The following is a 17,018-nucleotide window of genomic DNA, read 5'->3' as shown; positions in this document are numbered from 1 at the left end:
AGAATGAGAAGTTACTGACCAATAGTAGTGCATTGCACCCCAGCCAGTAATAAAAAATAAAGAATGTGAGATATCTTACAATGATCATCGAAAAGCAAGTATTTTTAAGGCACAGGTGAATACATTTTTAGATTAATTTTAAAGGGGTTGTCTTAACTTTTTAAATGGTTAAAATTGCAAAGTGCTTGTAAATGCAAGCAACTTCAACTTTCTTATTAGTAAAAATCATCTAAAAAATTCAGTGATTTTTAATTTTCTACTTTGCTGCTCATTGCTTAGGTTACATACAACCTCTATAGTTTACGAGTGTGGATGGTGTTGTAGGCAAGGAGGTAAAGAGCGTACAATTGCAAGCTGTTTGCTATACAAGTTGAGCGCTGCTCTGAAATTGGTCGGATCACAGAATCCATCCAGCTTTAGCACACCCGCGCTTCTCCAATGCTGCAGTGATAAAGCTCCCAATGATAGCAGTATTGAAGAGCGCCAGTTCAGATCAGTGGCGCAATCATGCCTCTGGTTTTAGCTGCCAATCTTCAGGAGTGCACTCCATCCAGCAAGCAGGAAGCTGGGAGATTATCGCTCCTGAAAAACCAACATTAGACACCTAAGGGTACGCACCCACGATCAGGAGATGAGAGCTGCTATTCTATCTAGACAAGAGAAAGAGAATGGAGGAGCTCTGCCTCTAGCTCCTCCCTTCTCCGGTTTACATAGAATTGTATCCAGATCATCACCTATCTCAGCAATGGGAAAGTCTGTCTTCAATGAATGCAGTTTTTTCCTCAGAATTAAGAATTTTGATAAAGATTGAACTGTTCTGGCAGAGAAGGAAGATTTTTCTGATACGATGTATTGCAAAGTTGTTTATTTTCATGTGCACTATTGATTTATTAAATAAAAGTTAAAACAATAGTTGACTCAGTCATTGCAGAAAATTCCACTTTTTTGCCTTAAAAAACTCCTGGGCTGATTTTGCAGTATGTTTTGGGTCATTTCAATCTGTACTGTGAAACACTCTCCAATCAACCTTGCTGCATTTGGTTGAATCTGAGCAGAAGGTATCACCCTGTACACTTCAGTATTCATCCAGCTGGCTCTGTCTTCAGTCACATCATTATTATTATTATTTATTATTATAGTGCCATTTATTCCATGGTGCTTTACATGTGAGGAGGGGTATACATAATACATACAAGTACAGTAATCTTAAACAATACAAGTCACGACTGGTACAGGATGAGAGAAGACTTTGCCCGCGAGGGCTCACAATCTACAAGGGATGGGTGAGGATACAGTATGCGAGGGTAGAGATAGTCGTGGATCGGTGGTTACTGCAGGTTGTAGGCTTGTCAGAAGAGGTAGGTCTTCAGGTTCTTTTTGAAAGTTTCCATGGTAGGTGAGAGTCTGATATGTTGTGGTAGAGAGTTCCAGAGTAGGGGGGATGCATGGGAGAAATCTTGTATGCGACTGTGGGAAGAGGAGATAAGAGGGGAGTACAGAAGGAGATCTTGTGAGGATCGGAGGTTTCGTGCAGGTAAGTACCAGGAGACGAGGTCACAGATGTATGGAGGACTCAGGTTGTGGATGGCTTTATATGTCATGGTTAGGGTTTTGAACTGGAGTCTTTGGGTATTGGGAAGCCAGTGCAGGGATTGACAGAGAGGAGAGGCCAGGGAATAGCGGAGGGACAGGTGGATTAGTCGGGCAGCAGAGTTTAGAATAGATTGGAGGGGTGCAAGAGTGCTAGAGGGGAAGCCACAGAGCAGGAGGTTGCAGTAGTCAAGGCGGGAGATGATGAGAGCATGGACTAGGGTTTTTGCAGATTCTTGGTTGAGGAATGTACGGATCCGTGAAATATTTTTGAGTTGAAGTACACTAGAGACTAGAGTTGAGCGAAACGGGTCGAAAAAATTCAAAAGTCGCCGACTTTTGGCAAAGTCGGGTTTCATGAAACGAAACCCGACCCTAGGATGAGGTCGGCCACGAGGTCGGCGACTTACGCGCCAAAGTCGCGTTTCAAAAGTTTGTTTTGCGCTCTTTTTCAGCCAATCAGGATCCACGGACACTGTGGGCAACGTGATGACATAGGCACGGGTCACCACCATCTTTCAGAAGGGCATGCAAGTGATTGGCTTGCTTTGGTGGGCGTCACAGGGGGTATAAAAGGGCGTGCTCGCCGACCGCCATCTTACTTCTGCCGATCTTAGTATAGGGAGAGGTTGCTGCTGATTCTGTAGGGAGAGCGTTAGGCAGGGAAGAAGACAAAAAAACTGCTTCTGCTGCTAGCGATTTGGCCTGCACAACACACAAGTCACTGTGTGTGCAGTGCAAGGGGAGGCTATATTGTGGTGTATCAGTGGTGTTGGTTGTTGGGCTGCCTTCTAAGGCTTCCTGACACGCTGGCATTGCTGTTTACCCACTGCTCCGCAAACTGCTTTTTTAAAAGCAATCCAATCTCCCTTATCCTCTCGTCACTTTGGTCACAGGCAGCTGTGCCATCGAGCGTGTCACATAGCGCTCAGATATCAGTGGGCCGCACACAATCCACAAGTGTCCAGTGTCCAAAAGTGTACGCAGAGATTCAAAATCTCCATTATCCTCTCGTCACTTTGGTCACAGGCAGCTGTGCCATCGAGCGTGTCACATAGCGCTCAGATATCAGTGGGCCGCACACAATCCACAAGTGTCCAGTGTCCAAAAGTGTACGCAGAGATTCAAAATCTCCATTATCCTCTCGTCACTTTGGTCACAGGCAGCTGTGCCATCGAGCGTGTCACATAGCGCTCAGATATCAGTGGGCCGCACACAATCCACAAGTGTCCACTGTCCACAAGTGTACGCAGAGATTCAAAATCTCCATTATCCTCTCGTCACTTTGGTCACAGGCAGCTGTGCCATCGAGCGTGTCACATAGCGCTCAGATATCAGTGGACCGCACACAATCCACAAGTGTCCAGTGTCCAAAAGTGTACGCAGAGATTCAAAATCTCCATTATCCTCTCGTCACTTTGGTCACAGGCAGCTGTGCCATCGAGCGTGTCACATAGCGCTCAGATATCAGTGGGCCGCACACAATCAACAAGTGTCCAGTGTCCAAAAGTGTACGCAGAGATTCAAAATCTCCATTATCCTCTCGTCACTTTGGTCACAGGCAGCTGTGCCATCGAGCGTGTCACATAGCGCTCAGATATCAGTGGGCCGCACACAATCCACAAGTGTCCAGTGTCCAAAAGTGTACGCAGAGATTCAAAATCTCCATTATCCTCTCGTCACTTTGGTCACAGGCAGCTGTGCCATCGAGCGTGTCACATAGCGCTCAGATATCAGTGGGCCGCACACAATCCACAAGTGTCCAGTGTCCAAAAGTGTACGCAGAGATTCAAAATCTCCATTATCCTCTCGTCACTTTGGTCACAGGCAGCTGTGCCATCGAGCGTGTCACATAGCGCTCAGATATCAGTGGGCCGCACACAATCCACAAGTGTCCAGTGTCCAAAAGTGTACGCAGAGATTCAAAATCTCCATTATCCTCTCGTCACTTTGGTCACAGGCAGCTGTGCCATCGAGCGTGTCACATAGCGCTCAGATATCAGTGGGCCGCACACAATCCACAAGTGTCCACTGTCCACAAGTGTACGCAGAGATTCAAAATCTCCATTATCCTCTCGTCACTTTGGTCACAGGCAGCTGTGCCATCGAGCGTGTCACATAGCGCTCAGATATCAGTGGACCGCACACAATCCACAAGTGTCCAGTGTCCAAAAGTGTACGCAGAGATTCAAAATCTCCATTATCCTCTCGTCACTTTGGTCACAGGCAGCTGTGCCATCGAGCGTGTCACATAGCGCTCAGATATCAGTGGGCCGCACACAATCAACAAGTGTCCAGTGTCCAAAAGTGTACGCAGAGATTCAAAATCTCCATTATCCTCTCGTCACTTTGGTCACAGGCAGCTGTGCCATCGAGCGTGTCACATAGCGCTCAGATATCAGTGGGCCGCACACAATCCACAAGTGTCCAGTGTCCAAAAGTGTACGCAGAGATTCAAAATCTCCATTATCCTCTCGTCACTTTGGTCACAGGCAGCTGTGCCATCGAGCGTGTCACATAGCGCTCAGATATCAGTGGGCCGCACACAATCCACAAGTGTCCAGTGTCCAAAAGTGTACGCAGAGATTCAAAATCTCCATTATCCTCTCGTCACTTTGGTCACAGGCAGCTGTGCCATCGAGCGTGTCACATAGCGCTCAGATATCAGTGGGCCGCACACAATCCACAAGTGTCCACTGTCCACAAGTGTACGCAGAGATTCAAAATCTCCATTATCCTCTCGTCACTTTGGTCACAGGCAGCTGTGCCATCGAGCGTGTCACATAGCGCTCAGATATCAGTGGGCCGCACACAATCCACAAGTGTCCACTGTCCACAAGTGTACGCAGAGATTCAAAATCTCCATTATCCTCTCGTCACTTTGGTCACAGGCAGCTGTGCCATCGAGCGTGTCACATAGCGCTCAGATATCAGTGGGCCGCACACAATCCACAAGTGTCCAGTGTCCAAAAGTGTACGCAGAGATTCAAAATCTCCATTATCCTCTCGTCACTTTGGTCACAGGCAGCTGTGCCATCGAGCGTGTCACATAGCGCTCAGATATCAGTGGGCCGCACACAATCCACAAGTGTCCACTGTCCACAAGTGTACGCAGAGATTCAAAATCTCCATTATCCTCTCGTCACTTTGGTCACAGGCAGCTGTGCCATCGAGCGTGTCACATAGCGCTCAGATATCAGTGGGCCGCACACAATCCACAAGTGTCTACTGTCCACAAGTGTACGCAGAGATTCAAAATCTCCATTATCTTCTCGTCACTTTGGTCACAGGCAGCTGTGCCATCGAGCGTGTCACATAGCGCTCAGATATCAGTGGGCCGCACACAATCCACAAGTGTCCAGTGTCCAAAAGTGTATGCAGAGATTCAAAATCTCCATTATGCTCTCGTCACTTTGGTCACAGGCAGCTGTGCCATCGAGCGTGTCACATAGCGCTCAGATATCAGTGGGCCGCACACAATCCACAAGTGTCCACTGTCCACAAGTGTACGCAGAGATTCAAAATCTCCATTATCCTCTCGTCACTTTGGTCACAGGCAGCTGTGCCATCGAGCGTGTCACATAGCGCTCAGATATCAGTGGGCCGCACACAATCCACAAGTGTCCAGTGTCCAAAAGTGTACGCAGAGATTCAAAATCTCCATTATCCTCTCGTCACTTTGGTCACAGGCAGCTGTGCCATCGAGCGTGTCACATAGCGCTCAGATATCAGTGGGCCGCACACAATCCACAAGTGTCCAGTGTCCAAAAGTGTACGCAGAGATTCAAAATCTCCATTATCCTCTCGTCACTTTGGTCACAGGCAGCTGTGCCATCGAGCGTGTCACATAGCGCTCAGATATCAGTGGGCCGCACACAATCCACAAGTGTCCACTGTCCACAAGTGTACGCAGAGATTCAAAATCTCCATTATCCTCTCGTCACTTTGGTCACAGGCAGCTGTGCCATCGAGCGTGTCACATAGCGCTCAGATATCAGTGGGCCGCACACAATCCACAAGTGTCCACTGTCCACAAGTGTGTGCAGAAATTCTAAAACTCCCCTGTCCTATAGACACCTTGTACCTTGTTTTACATTACTATATAGTTTGTTGGATTTTGTCTACATTTCTACCAAAAATGAGGAAGGCTGGTGGAAGAGGCCGTGGAATTGGGCGGGGGTTGGCAGCTGGTAATGATGGTGTTGGTGGTGGATCTGATGGTAGTGGCAAGAGCAAAATAGGACCAAATGCAGGAGGTGCTGACCCTGCGTCATCGTCTGTCTACATAAGGCCTCGAACGCTTAGTTTTCTAGGAGTTGGCAAACCGCTTTTAAAGGCAGAGCATCAGGAAAAAGTTTTGTCTTACATTGCTGACTCAGCCTCCAGCTCTATCGCCTCCTCTTCTTCAGTTGTAAAAAGTAAAAGCACTGAGTCGTCATTGGAGGCTCATGTTCATGAACCACACCTTTCCTTGTGTCCTTCACCCCAACCAAGATTGAAGGATGATGCAGGCCATACTACTGATTACTCCATGGAGCTGTTTTCACATACCATGCCTGGATTATCAAGTCAAATGGTGAATTACCCAGGCCAAGATGAATCTGACATGGAGTGCACTGATGCACAGCCGCTGATGGATGATTCTGCTGGTACATTCACTCAGAGCACTACATTGTCCTCGCAGTGTACAGAGCCAGATTTTGACCCTGATGAGACTCAGGTGCCCCTTCCCGCACACTATACCACCATACACGGTGACACAGAGAAAGGTGCACATGACATAGAAGAGGAGGTGATGGATGACCCAGTTGTTGACCCAGATTGGCATCCATTGGGGGAAGAGGGTGCTGCTTCCAATAGCTCAGATGAGGAGCATCCACAGCAGACATCGACATCGCAACAGCTGTTATCTGGCAGGCCCGGAGCACTCCAAAGACAGGTTCCAAACATCAAAAGAGTTGCTGGACAGCTTGTCCAGAGGGTCAAAAGATCACAGCGTGCTAGGCCGCAAAATGTCTGCCAAAGTAGGAAGAGTGCAGTGTGGCACTTTTTTGAACAAAATCCTCATGATCAGGCCAAGGTTATCTGTAAGAAGTGCGCAAAGACCTTTAGCCGAGGGAAAAATCTGAAAAATTTGAATACCAGTTGCATGCTTAGACATTTAACCAGCATGCACTTGCAAGCGTGGACACAACACCAAACCTCAAGTGCCACATGTGCAACTGATCACAACGAAGGTAGTCAGCAACGCTACATTGTTTCCCCCACTGTAAGCACACCGGTTAGCACAGCAGCAAATGTTGAGGTGTCGTTGCAAGGCCACAGCAGTCAGGGAATCCCACTGTTATATCAACGAAAGACTGATTCTAGGCCATCAGAAAGAACACCAACTCCATCACCATCATCAACCCTCTCTCAGTCCGCCCTGTCCACCGCTACTTCCACCATATGCAGCTCTCAAGTCCAGCTCACCCTCCCAGACACTATGAGTAGGTCAAGAAAGTACTCAGTCTCTCATCCGCGTACACTGGGTTTGAACGCCCACATTGCCAACCTAATCTCGTTTGAGATGATGCCCTTTCGGTTGGTGGAAAGCACAGCTTTCCGCGAACTCATGGCCTATGCAGTACCACGCTATGACCTACCCAGTCGCCACTTCTTCTCTCGCAAAGCCATCCCAGCCCTCCACCATCATGTGAAAGACCGCATTGTCCATGCACTCAAGCAGTCAGTGAGCGGAAAGGTGCACCTCACAACTGATGCATGGTCCAGTCGGCATGGCCAGGGCCGTTACGTGTCCATCACTGCGCACTGGGTTAATGTGGTGGATGCAGGGTCCACAGGGGACAGCGGTGGTGGGACAGTGCTGCCTAGCCCACGGTCTAGGAAACAGTTGGCTGTAGGCGTTCGACCCTCCTCCTCCTCCTCCTCCTCCAGAAGCGACAGCTCGTCCACAGAGCGCAGTCGTACGAGCACTCCATCTGCAGCTGCCACTGTTGCACACGATGTGTCCCCCTATCGAGCAGCTAGTGGAAAGCGTCAGCAGGCTGTGTTGCAGATGATGTGTTTGGGCGACAGACACACCGCCGAGGTGCTGGCCGAGTACTTGAAGCGACAAACTGAGTCATGGCTGGGCAGTGTACATCTTGAGGCAGGCAAGGTAGTTAGTGATAACGGCCGTAATTTTGTGGCAGCCATAGCCCTTTCAAAACTCAGCCACATACCTTGCTTGGCTCACACCTTGAACCTGGTGGTGCAGTGCTTCCTCAAAAATTATCCGGAGTTAACAGCCCTGCTCCAGAAGGTGCGAAGACTGTGCGCGCACATCCACCGGTCGCCTGTACACTCCGTTCGTATGCAGAAGCTGCAGCGATTGCTCCACCTTCCCAACCACCGCCTCATTATCGACATTGCAACAAGGTCGAACTCCACCCTGCACATGGTGGAGCGGCTGTGCGAGCAGAGGCAGGCCATAATGCATTTGTGGGAGGATACACGGCCAGGCACTTTGAGAGCAGACATGGAGTTGACAGGCGTGCAGTGGTCGAAGCTGAAAGACCTTTGTAAAGTCCTTCAGTGTTTTGAGGAATGCACACGGCTGGTAAGCGCAGACGACGCCATCCTAAGCATGAGCATCCCACTTATGCGTCTGCTCATGCAAACATTGACGCACCTTAAGGAGCAGGCGTCTGCAGCCAATGTTGATGAGGAGGAAGAGGAGGAGGGAATCCTTGATGACATTCAGCCATTGTCTGCTCAGGGACCTCTCCTGGACGAGGTGGAGGAAGAAGAGGTGGAGGAGGAGGATGATGGGGATGATTACTTAGGGGAGGAGGATGCATCTCGTGGGGCAAGTGAAAATGTTGGCGTGGCAAGGTCTGGTACAGGGTTTGTGCGTGACTGGAGGGATGTGGATTTGCCAGAAAGTGCTCCTCCACCCAGCACTCGCAGTGCATCATTGACACCGGGAACATTGGCCCACATGTCAGATTATGCCTTGCGGATCCTAAAAAGGGACCCCCGCATTGCCAAAATGATGAACGATGACGACTACTGGTTGGCCAGCATCCTGGATCCACGCTATAAAGGCAAATTACAAAACATCATGCCACAGGAGAACCTTGACCTAATATTGGCTAATAAACAAGCAACTCTGGTAAATCGGTTGCTTGAGGCATTCCCAGCACACAGCAGCGGTGATGGTTCTCACACGAGCCGTACGGGCTGGGGGCAGCTTGGCAGAGGTGTTCGTGGTGCACACAGCAGAAGTGGCGTTGGAGACAGGGGTTTCATGACAATGTTGTGGACTGATTTTTCAAATACCGCTCACACAACTGGTAATACTGCATCGATGGAAAGTGACAGGAGACAGCAGTTGTCAACTATGGTTACAAACTACTTTTCCTCCCATATCGATGTTCTCCCACACAGGTCATTCCCCTTTGACTATTGGGCCGCTAAACTGGACACCTGGCCTGAATTGGCCCAATATGCCTTACAGGAGCTCGCTTGCCCAGCTGCAAGTGTGCTATCGGAAAGAGTCTTCAGTGCAGCTGGATCAATCCTGACAGAAAAAAGGACCCGTCTGTCAACCCAAAATCTGGATGATCTAACCTTCATTAAAATGAACCACGCATGGGTTTCCAAGGATTTTGTCCCACCTTCCCCTGATGACACATAGGTTGACAGAAAAATGGCTTGCTTTGGTCCACCTCTTCCTGGTACTTCACCTATTTCGCCTTTTGCATCAGTTGAATGTCCAACATCAACATATGCCACTTTCTAAAACTCCCTAACTGTGCTGCCTCCCCCCCATGGCCGGGGTCACCACCTAGCGCACGACACTGTGCGAGTGCCGTTGCCCTGGACAGGTGGGTAGGCCGACTCTTGGGCGCGGGCACTGGCACAGGGTCCCTCATAGTGCAATCAAGTGTCTCTGACGGTGGTGGTGCACACCCGCCGTCAGACACACCGCTGTACTATGAGGGGCCCAGTGCCAGTACCGACGCCCACGAGTGGGCCCCCCTTGCATGGCCAGGGCCCCAGCATTTGCAATCTTTACCTCTCCCTGCTCCTCCGCTGTGTAATCTGGGCCGTCAAATCCATACTGGGCCTAACACCGTCTGAGCCTGCCTCCTGATGTATAGACATATATTTTGAATGTGTACGCTATCCATACATGTTATCCGGGGATACGGTACCCCTTCTAAACTTTGTGCAATGACGTGCAATCCATACTGGGCCTAACACCGTCTGAGCCTGCCTCATGCTGTATAGACATATATTTTGAATGTGTACGCTATCCATACATGTTATCCAGGGATACGGTACCCTTTCTAACCTTTGTGCAATCACGTGCAATCCATACTGGGCCTAACACCATCTGAGCCTGGCTCATGCTGTATAGACATATATTTTGAATGTGTACGCTATCCATACATGTTATCCAGGGATATGGTACCCTTTCTAACCTTTGTGCAATGACGTGCAATCCATACTGGGCCTAACACCGTCTGAGCCTGCCTCATGCTGTATAGACATATATTTTGAATGTGTACGCTATCCATACATGTTATCCGGGGATACGGTACCCCTTCTAACCTTTGTGCAATGACGTGCAATCCATACTGGGCCTAACACCGTCTGAGCCTGCCTCATGCTGTATAGACATATATTTTGAATGTGTACGCTATCCATACATGTTATCCGGGGATACGGTACCCCTTCTAACCTTTGTGCAATGACGTGCAATCCATACTGGGCCTAACACCGTCTGAGCCTGCCTCATGCTGTATAGACATATATTTTGAATGTGTACGCTATCCATACATGTTATCCAGGGATACGGTACCCTTTCTAACCTTTGTGCAATCACGTGCAATCCATACTGGGCCTAACACCGTCTGAGCCTGCCTCATGCTGTATAGACATATATTTTGAATGTGTACGCTATCCATACATGTTATCCGGGGATACGGTACCCCTTCTAACCTTTGTGCAATGACGTGCAATCCATACTGGGCCTAACACCGTCTGAGCCTGCCTCATGCTGTATAGACATATATTTTGAATGTGTACGCTATCCATACATGTTATCCGGGGATACGGTACCCCTTCTAACCTTTGTGCAATGACGTGCAATCCATACTGGGCCTAACACCGTCTGAGCCTGCCTCATGCTGTATAGACATATATTTTGAATGTGTACGCTATCCATACATGTTATCCAGGGATACGGTACCCTTTCTAACCTTTGTGCAATCACGTGCAATCCATACTGGGCCTAACACCGTCTGAGCCTGCCTCATGCTGTATAGACATATATTTTGAATGTGTACGCTATCCATACATGTTATCCGGGGATACGGTACCCCTTCTAACCTTTGTGCAATGACGTGCAATCCATACTGGGCCTAACACCGTCTGAGCCTGCCTCATGCTGTATAGACATATATTTTGAATGTGTACGCTATCCATACATGTTATCCGGGGATACGGTACCCCTTCTAACCTTTGTGCAATGACGTGCAATCCATACTGGGCCTAACACCGTCTGAGCCTGCCTCATGCTGTATAGACATATATTTTGAATGTGTACGCTATCCATACATGTTATCTGGGGATACGGTACCCTTTCTAACCTTTGTGCAATCACGTGCAATCCATACTGGGCCTAACACCGTCTGAGCCTGCCTCATGCTGTATAGACATATATTTTGAATGTGTACGCTATCCATACATGTTATCCGGGGATACGGTACCCCTTCTAACCTTTGTGCAATGACGTGCAATCCATACTGGGCCTAACACCATCTGAGCCTGCCTCATGCTGTATAGACATATATTTTGAATGTGTACGCTATCCATACATGTTATCCAGGGATACGGTACCCTTTCTAACCTTTGTGCAATGACGTGCAATCCATACTGGGCCTAACACCGTCTGAGCCTGCCTCATGCTGTATAGACATATATTTTGAATGTGTACGCTATCCATACATGTTATCCAGGGATACGGTACCCTTTCTAACCTTTGTGCAATCACGTGCAATCCATACTGGGCCTAACACCGTCTGAGCCTGCCTCATGCTGTATAGACATATATTTTGAATGTGTACGCTATCCATACATGTTATCCGGGGATACGGTACCCCTTCTAACCTTTGTGCAATGACGTGCAATCCATACTGGGCCTAACACCGTCTGAGCCTGCCTCATGCTGTATAGACATATATTTTGAATGTGTACGCTATCCATACATGTTATCCGGGGATACGGTACCCCTTCTAACCTTTGTGCAATGACGTGCAATCCATACTGGGCCTAACACCGTCTGAGCCTGCCTCATGCTGTATAGACATATATTTTGAATGTGTACGCTATCCATACATGTTATCCGGGGATACGGTACCCTTTCTAACCTTTGTGCAATGACGTGCAATCCATACTGGGCCTAACACCGTCTGAGCCTGCCTCATGCTGTATAGACATATATTTTGAATGTGTACGCTATCCATACATGTTATCCGGGGATACGGTACCCTTTCTAACCTTTGTGCAATCACGTGCAATCCATACTGGGCCTAACACCGTCTGAGCCTGCCTCATGCTGTATAGACATATATTTTGAATGTGTACGCTATCCATACATGTTATCCGGGGATACGGTACCCCTTCTAACCTTTGTGCAATGACGTGCAATCCATACTGGGCCTAACACCGTCTGAGCCTGCCTCATGCTGTATAGACATATTTTGAATGTGTACGCTATCCATACATGTTATCCGGGGATACGGTACCCCTTCTAACCTTTGTGCAATGACGTGCAATCCATACTGGGCCTAACACCGTCTGAGCCTGCCTCATGCTGTATAGACATATATTTTGAATGTGTACGCTATCCATACATGTTATCCAGGGATACGGTACCCTTTCTAACCTTTGTGCAATCACGTGCAATCCATACTGGGCGTGAGAACGGCTGGCGAGCTGTTAAGCAAGCTACAGCACCTGTCCAGACAAGTACAGGGATTCCCTAGCGAGGAGACTTATTTGTTTGTTTTCTATGTTGGGACAGCAATTTTTGGGGAGCACTATACTCTGGAGAATGATAGATGGGGCCCACCATACACTGGAACATTCCAAAGGTGGACATCAGACACTGGAGCAGCATTTACAGGGCCCATTATACACTAGAGCATTAGAAATGGGGCCCATTATGTTTGGAGCATTATTTGGGCCCATAAGACAGTGGAGCTTCATCCATGGGGACCAACATATACTGTAGCATTATGTGGAGCTCATCATATACTGTTTCAAACATTATATGGGACCAATGATTTTGTATGGAGAAATAGATGGGCCTCGTCATGAGATGTAAAAAGTGAGGTATTTTTCATTGTACTATACCGCTATTTCTCTGCCGTATCGGAGCATGATGAGTTGTGGTATGTGTTAAAGGGGCACTCTTTCACCCAGGGCACATGAAAACCAGCAGCCAGCCCTCCCCCCCACAAATTTAGCCAAATAACCCCCATTTTTCAGTGCGTAACTTGTATTATAATTAAGGTTGACAAGCTTAAGTAAGAAGAATTGATGCTTTTGGCATTCAAATGGGCACTGTAGGTGTGTTTCCTGTCCTCCTCTCACTGCCGACTTTTATTCCCCATTGACTTACATTGGGTTTCGTGTTTCGGGACGACACCGACTTTTCCCTATAATCGGACGATCTTGCTCGACCCGACTTTTGGAAAAGTCGGGTTTCACGAAACGAAATGCGACCCTAAAAAAGCAAAAGTCGCTCAACTCTACTAGAGACCCAACGCCATAAAAAGCCATGCATGCCCATGCCATCACACTGACTCCATGTTTTCCAGAGGCTGTGGTGTGCTTTGGATCATAAACTATTTCAAGCCTCTTTATACTTTCTGCTTCCCATTATTCTGGTACAGGTTGATCTTAGTTTCATCTGTACAAATAAAGCTTTTTCTGAATTGGGCTGGCTTCTTTAGATGTTTTTTGGCAAAGTCTAATCTGGCCTTTCTATTTTTAAAAGAAACTTGCACAAGTCTCGCATCTCAATACCCGGCACTGCCGCCGGCACTTGGTATTTCTATGCAGCTGAGTTCCGGCGGCAGTGCCGGGTATTGAGATGCGAGACTCGTGCGAGTTTCTCGCATGTGTGATCCCGGCCTAAGGCTGATTAATGGTTTTCACCTTGTGGTGAATCCTCTGAGTTTGCTCTCATGAAGTCTTCTCTTTATGGTAAACTTTAGGTATATACAGAAACATCTACTTCCTGGGAAGTGTTTTTCGCTTAGGTGGATGTTGTGAGTGATTTTTTTCCATCATGCAAAGGATTCTGTGACCATCGACCACTGTTGTCCATGCCTTTTTGAGTTCCCAAGCTCACCAGTGTGCTCTTCTTCTTGCAGAATGTATCAAACTGTTGCTTTGGCCACTCCTACCATTTCTGCTATCTCTCTCATGGATTTTTTCTTTTTTTCCAACCAAATGATAGCATGTTTCTCTTCAATTGAGAGCTCCTTTGAAAGCTTATTGTGGGTTCCCAGCAACAGCTTCCAAATGCAAATGCCACACCTGGAATCACCTTCACACCCTTTACCTGCTTAATTGATGATGAATTAATTAGAGAATAGCCCATGCAGTCCACTAAAGAACTTTTGAGATAATTGTCCAATTACTTTTGGTCCTTTGAAGAAGAGGCAACTATATATTATCGAGCTGTAATTCTTAAACCTTTATTCTAAATGGGATGTGAATACCCTCAATTCCAGCTGAAAGTCTGCAACTTACATCCATATTGATTATATAGCTTTATTTTGAATATGTTTTGATAAACAGCTAAAATTCCAAATCTTGTGTCACTGTCCAAATATTTTTGAACCTATCTGTAGATTTGCATAAATATATATATATTTTTAAGTGGACTTCACAAATAAAAATACCTTCTAATGCAGATGCCTATGTTGGACCTGGGACTTTTTCAGGCCCTTGAATGCCACAGCATAATTAGTAAGTAGCAAATAGTAAGTTAGACTCAATCCTGCGAGATCTTTGGGATAATCTTCATTATGAGGTCAAGAAAAAATGCATGCAGGCCTGACACTTCTAAAAACTACAAAAACGTGGAATATCCCCCACGTTTATATATAAAAATTGTGACATGTAGAATGGCAAAAATCTGAAAATCCTTAACTACAACCAATTAAGGTATCTTTGATGAATGCGTTGATTAATCATTAAATTAACAATAAATAAATACATATTGTATTGTATATATGTGGAGAGAACCTCCCGGTCAAAAAAAATTATTTCTAAAACCAATATGCAAATTGCCTCTTCGGAGAGGAAGACGACTTGAACATTATAGCGCCACCTGTTGGAAGTAGCAATCCCACCAGTCATTATTGACTCTTTAATGAGACTTGCATTATGACTTAGGTTAAATCAAAATTCAAAATCAAAATCAAAACTCTAAAACCAAGACATTTCTTAGTGTTTGCAAACTATAGTGTTCATATAATGCAGTATCTTTCCCTACATCTACTATTGCATATTAATGAATTAATCACTTTACTGTACTGCCTTGTCCCATACACACGTGGTGTTAAGGCTGGCGGAACGCACCTAATAATATAAAGATGGTAATAAGGTGCGTTCGCAGCCTGGGGTCCATCATGCAGAGATGTTAACTGCTGATCGGTAATGGCGGACACTAAATGGTGGTATCGCACTGAACACACGTGGGTTAAACGCCACCCAGTATGTAGTAGCGATGGGTTCTGTTGCTTCACAGAGCCACGGTACCGTATAACACAAATGCCGTACCCTGTTGACTGTCACAAGACACGGGGTAAGAGCCACTCTAGACCCACTAGGCGCATGGTGTCGCTGGCTACTGTGGAGAGCTGACCACATGCACAGTGGCGTACAGGTGAAGCCACTACTCGGCACTGAAGCTAGGCCCTGACTGTGCCTCCTATCAGCCAAGGCACTAACTGGCAAGGCTGATCAACACATGCGTACCAAGGGTAGGGGTTTCATAATGAGTCAGTCACCAGAGACATTCATACGTGCATACAACACTCACTCCACATTGTCTATACTAGCGCACGGCAGCCTTCCGGGACCTTGCTGATGGCCCAATCTGAGCTGCTTGAGGACCTGAGTATGTGACCTCCGACCACCAATGATCGGTCATCTCACAGACATGCTCAGATGGAGAAAAGCAGGACTTAGTTCCAGGAGCGTTTGCTCGCCGCTGACTAATGCTGAATGCTATAGCTGAGCCTGGGGCAGCAGCAGCAACCAGACTCATAGCATTAGCCTGAGCAAGATGATGGGACTCATGTCTCTGCTGAGCAGGAACCTCTGCGGCTGCAGAAGAATGAGAGAACGTAGAGGACTTGGCTTGAGATTCCCCCTGTGCAGTGGCAGGAGCTTGACGCCTAACACGTGGTCAAAATTGTGGTACCCCTTGTTTAATGACAGAAAACCCACAAAGGTCATAGAAATAACTTGAATCTGACAAAAGTAATAAAAAATACAAAATCTCTGAAAATGAAAGTCAGACATTGCTTTTCACCCATGCTTCCACAGAATTAAAAAAAAAATAAAACTCATGAAATAGGCATGGACAGAAATGATGGTACCCTTAACTTAATATTTTGTTGCACAACCTTTTGAGGCAATCACTGCAATCAAACGATTCCTGTAACTGTCAATGAAACTTCTGCACCTCTCAACAGGTATTTTGGCCCACTCCTCTAGAGCAAACTGCTCCAGTTGTCTCATGTTGGAAGGTTGCCTTTTCCAGATGGCATGTTTCAGCTCTTTCCAAAGATTCTCAATACGATTTAGGTCAGGGCTCATAGAAGGCCACTTCAGAATAGTTCAATGTTTTCCTCTTAGCCATTCTTGGGTGTTTTTAGCTGTGTGTTTTGGGTCATTATCCAGTTGCAAGACCCATGACCTGCGACTGAGACAAGCTTTCTGACACTGGGCAGCACGTTTCTCTCTAGAATCCCTTGATAGTCTTGAGATTTCATTGTACCCTGCACAGATTCTGGACACCCTGTGCCAGATTCAGCAAAGAACCCCCAGAATATTAATTCCTCCATGATTCACAGTATGGACATTTCTTGATATGCTTCATTTTTCCATCTGTGAACATAGAGCTGATTTGCCTTGCCAAAAGTTCCTTTTTTGTCTCATCTGTCCACAGGACATTCTCCCAGAAGCTTTGTGGCTTGTCAACATGTAGTTTGGCAAGTTCCAGTCTGGCTTTTTTATGATTTTTTTCAACAATGGTGTCCTCCTTGGTCGTCTCTCATGAAGTCCACTTTGGCTCATAAAACGACGGATGGTGCGATCTGACACTGATGTTCCTTAAGCTTGAAGCTCAC

General features: G+C 46.9%; 1 protein-coding gene across 2 annotated transcripts in view; it reads right to left on the bottom strand.

The window, feature by feature from the left end:
- Positions 1 to 17,018, bottom strand: part of AGPAT4 (1-acylglycerol-3-phosphate O-acyltransferase 4) — a 186,207-nt gene that overhangs the window by 132,798 nt on the left and 36,391 nt on the right. The gene's annotated exons all lie outside the window — the stretch shown is intronic.

The sequence above is a fragment of the Dendrobates tinctorius genome, unplaced genomic scaffold (assembly GCF_039654945.1).
Source record: "Dendrobates tinctorius isolate UK_male_01 unplaced genomic scaffold, ASM3965494v1 ptg000293l, whole genome shotgun sequence".
Lineage (NCBI taxonomy): Eukaryota > Metazoa > Chordata > Amphibia > Anura > Dendrobatidae > Dendrobates > Dendrobates tinctorius.
The sequence above is the reverse complement of the archived record's forward strand: the minus strand, read 5'-3'. Positions and strand labels throughout refer to the sequence as shown.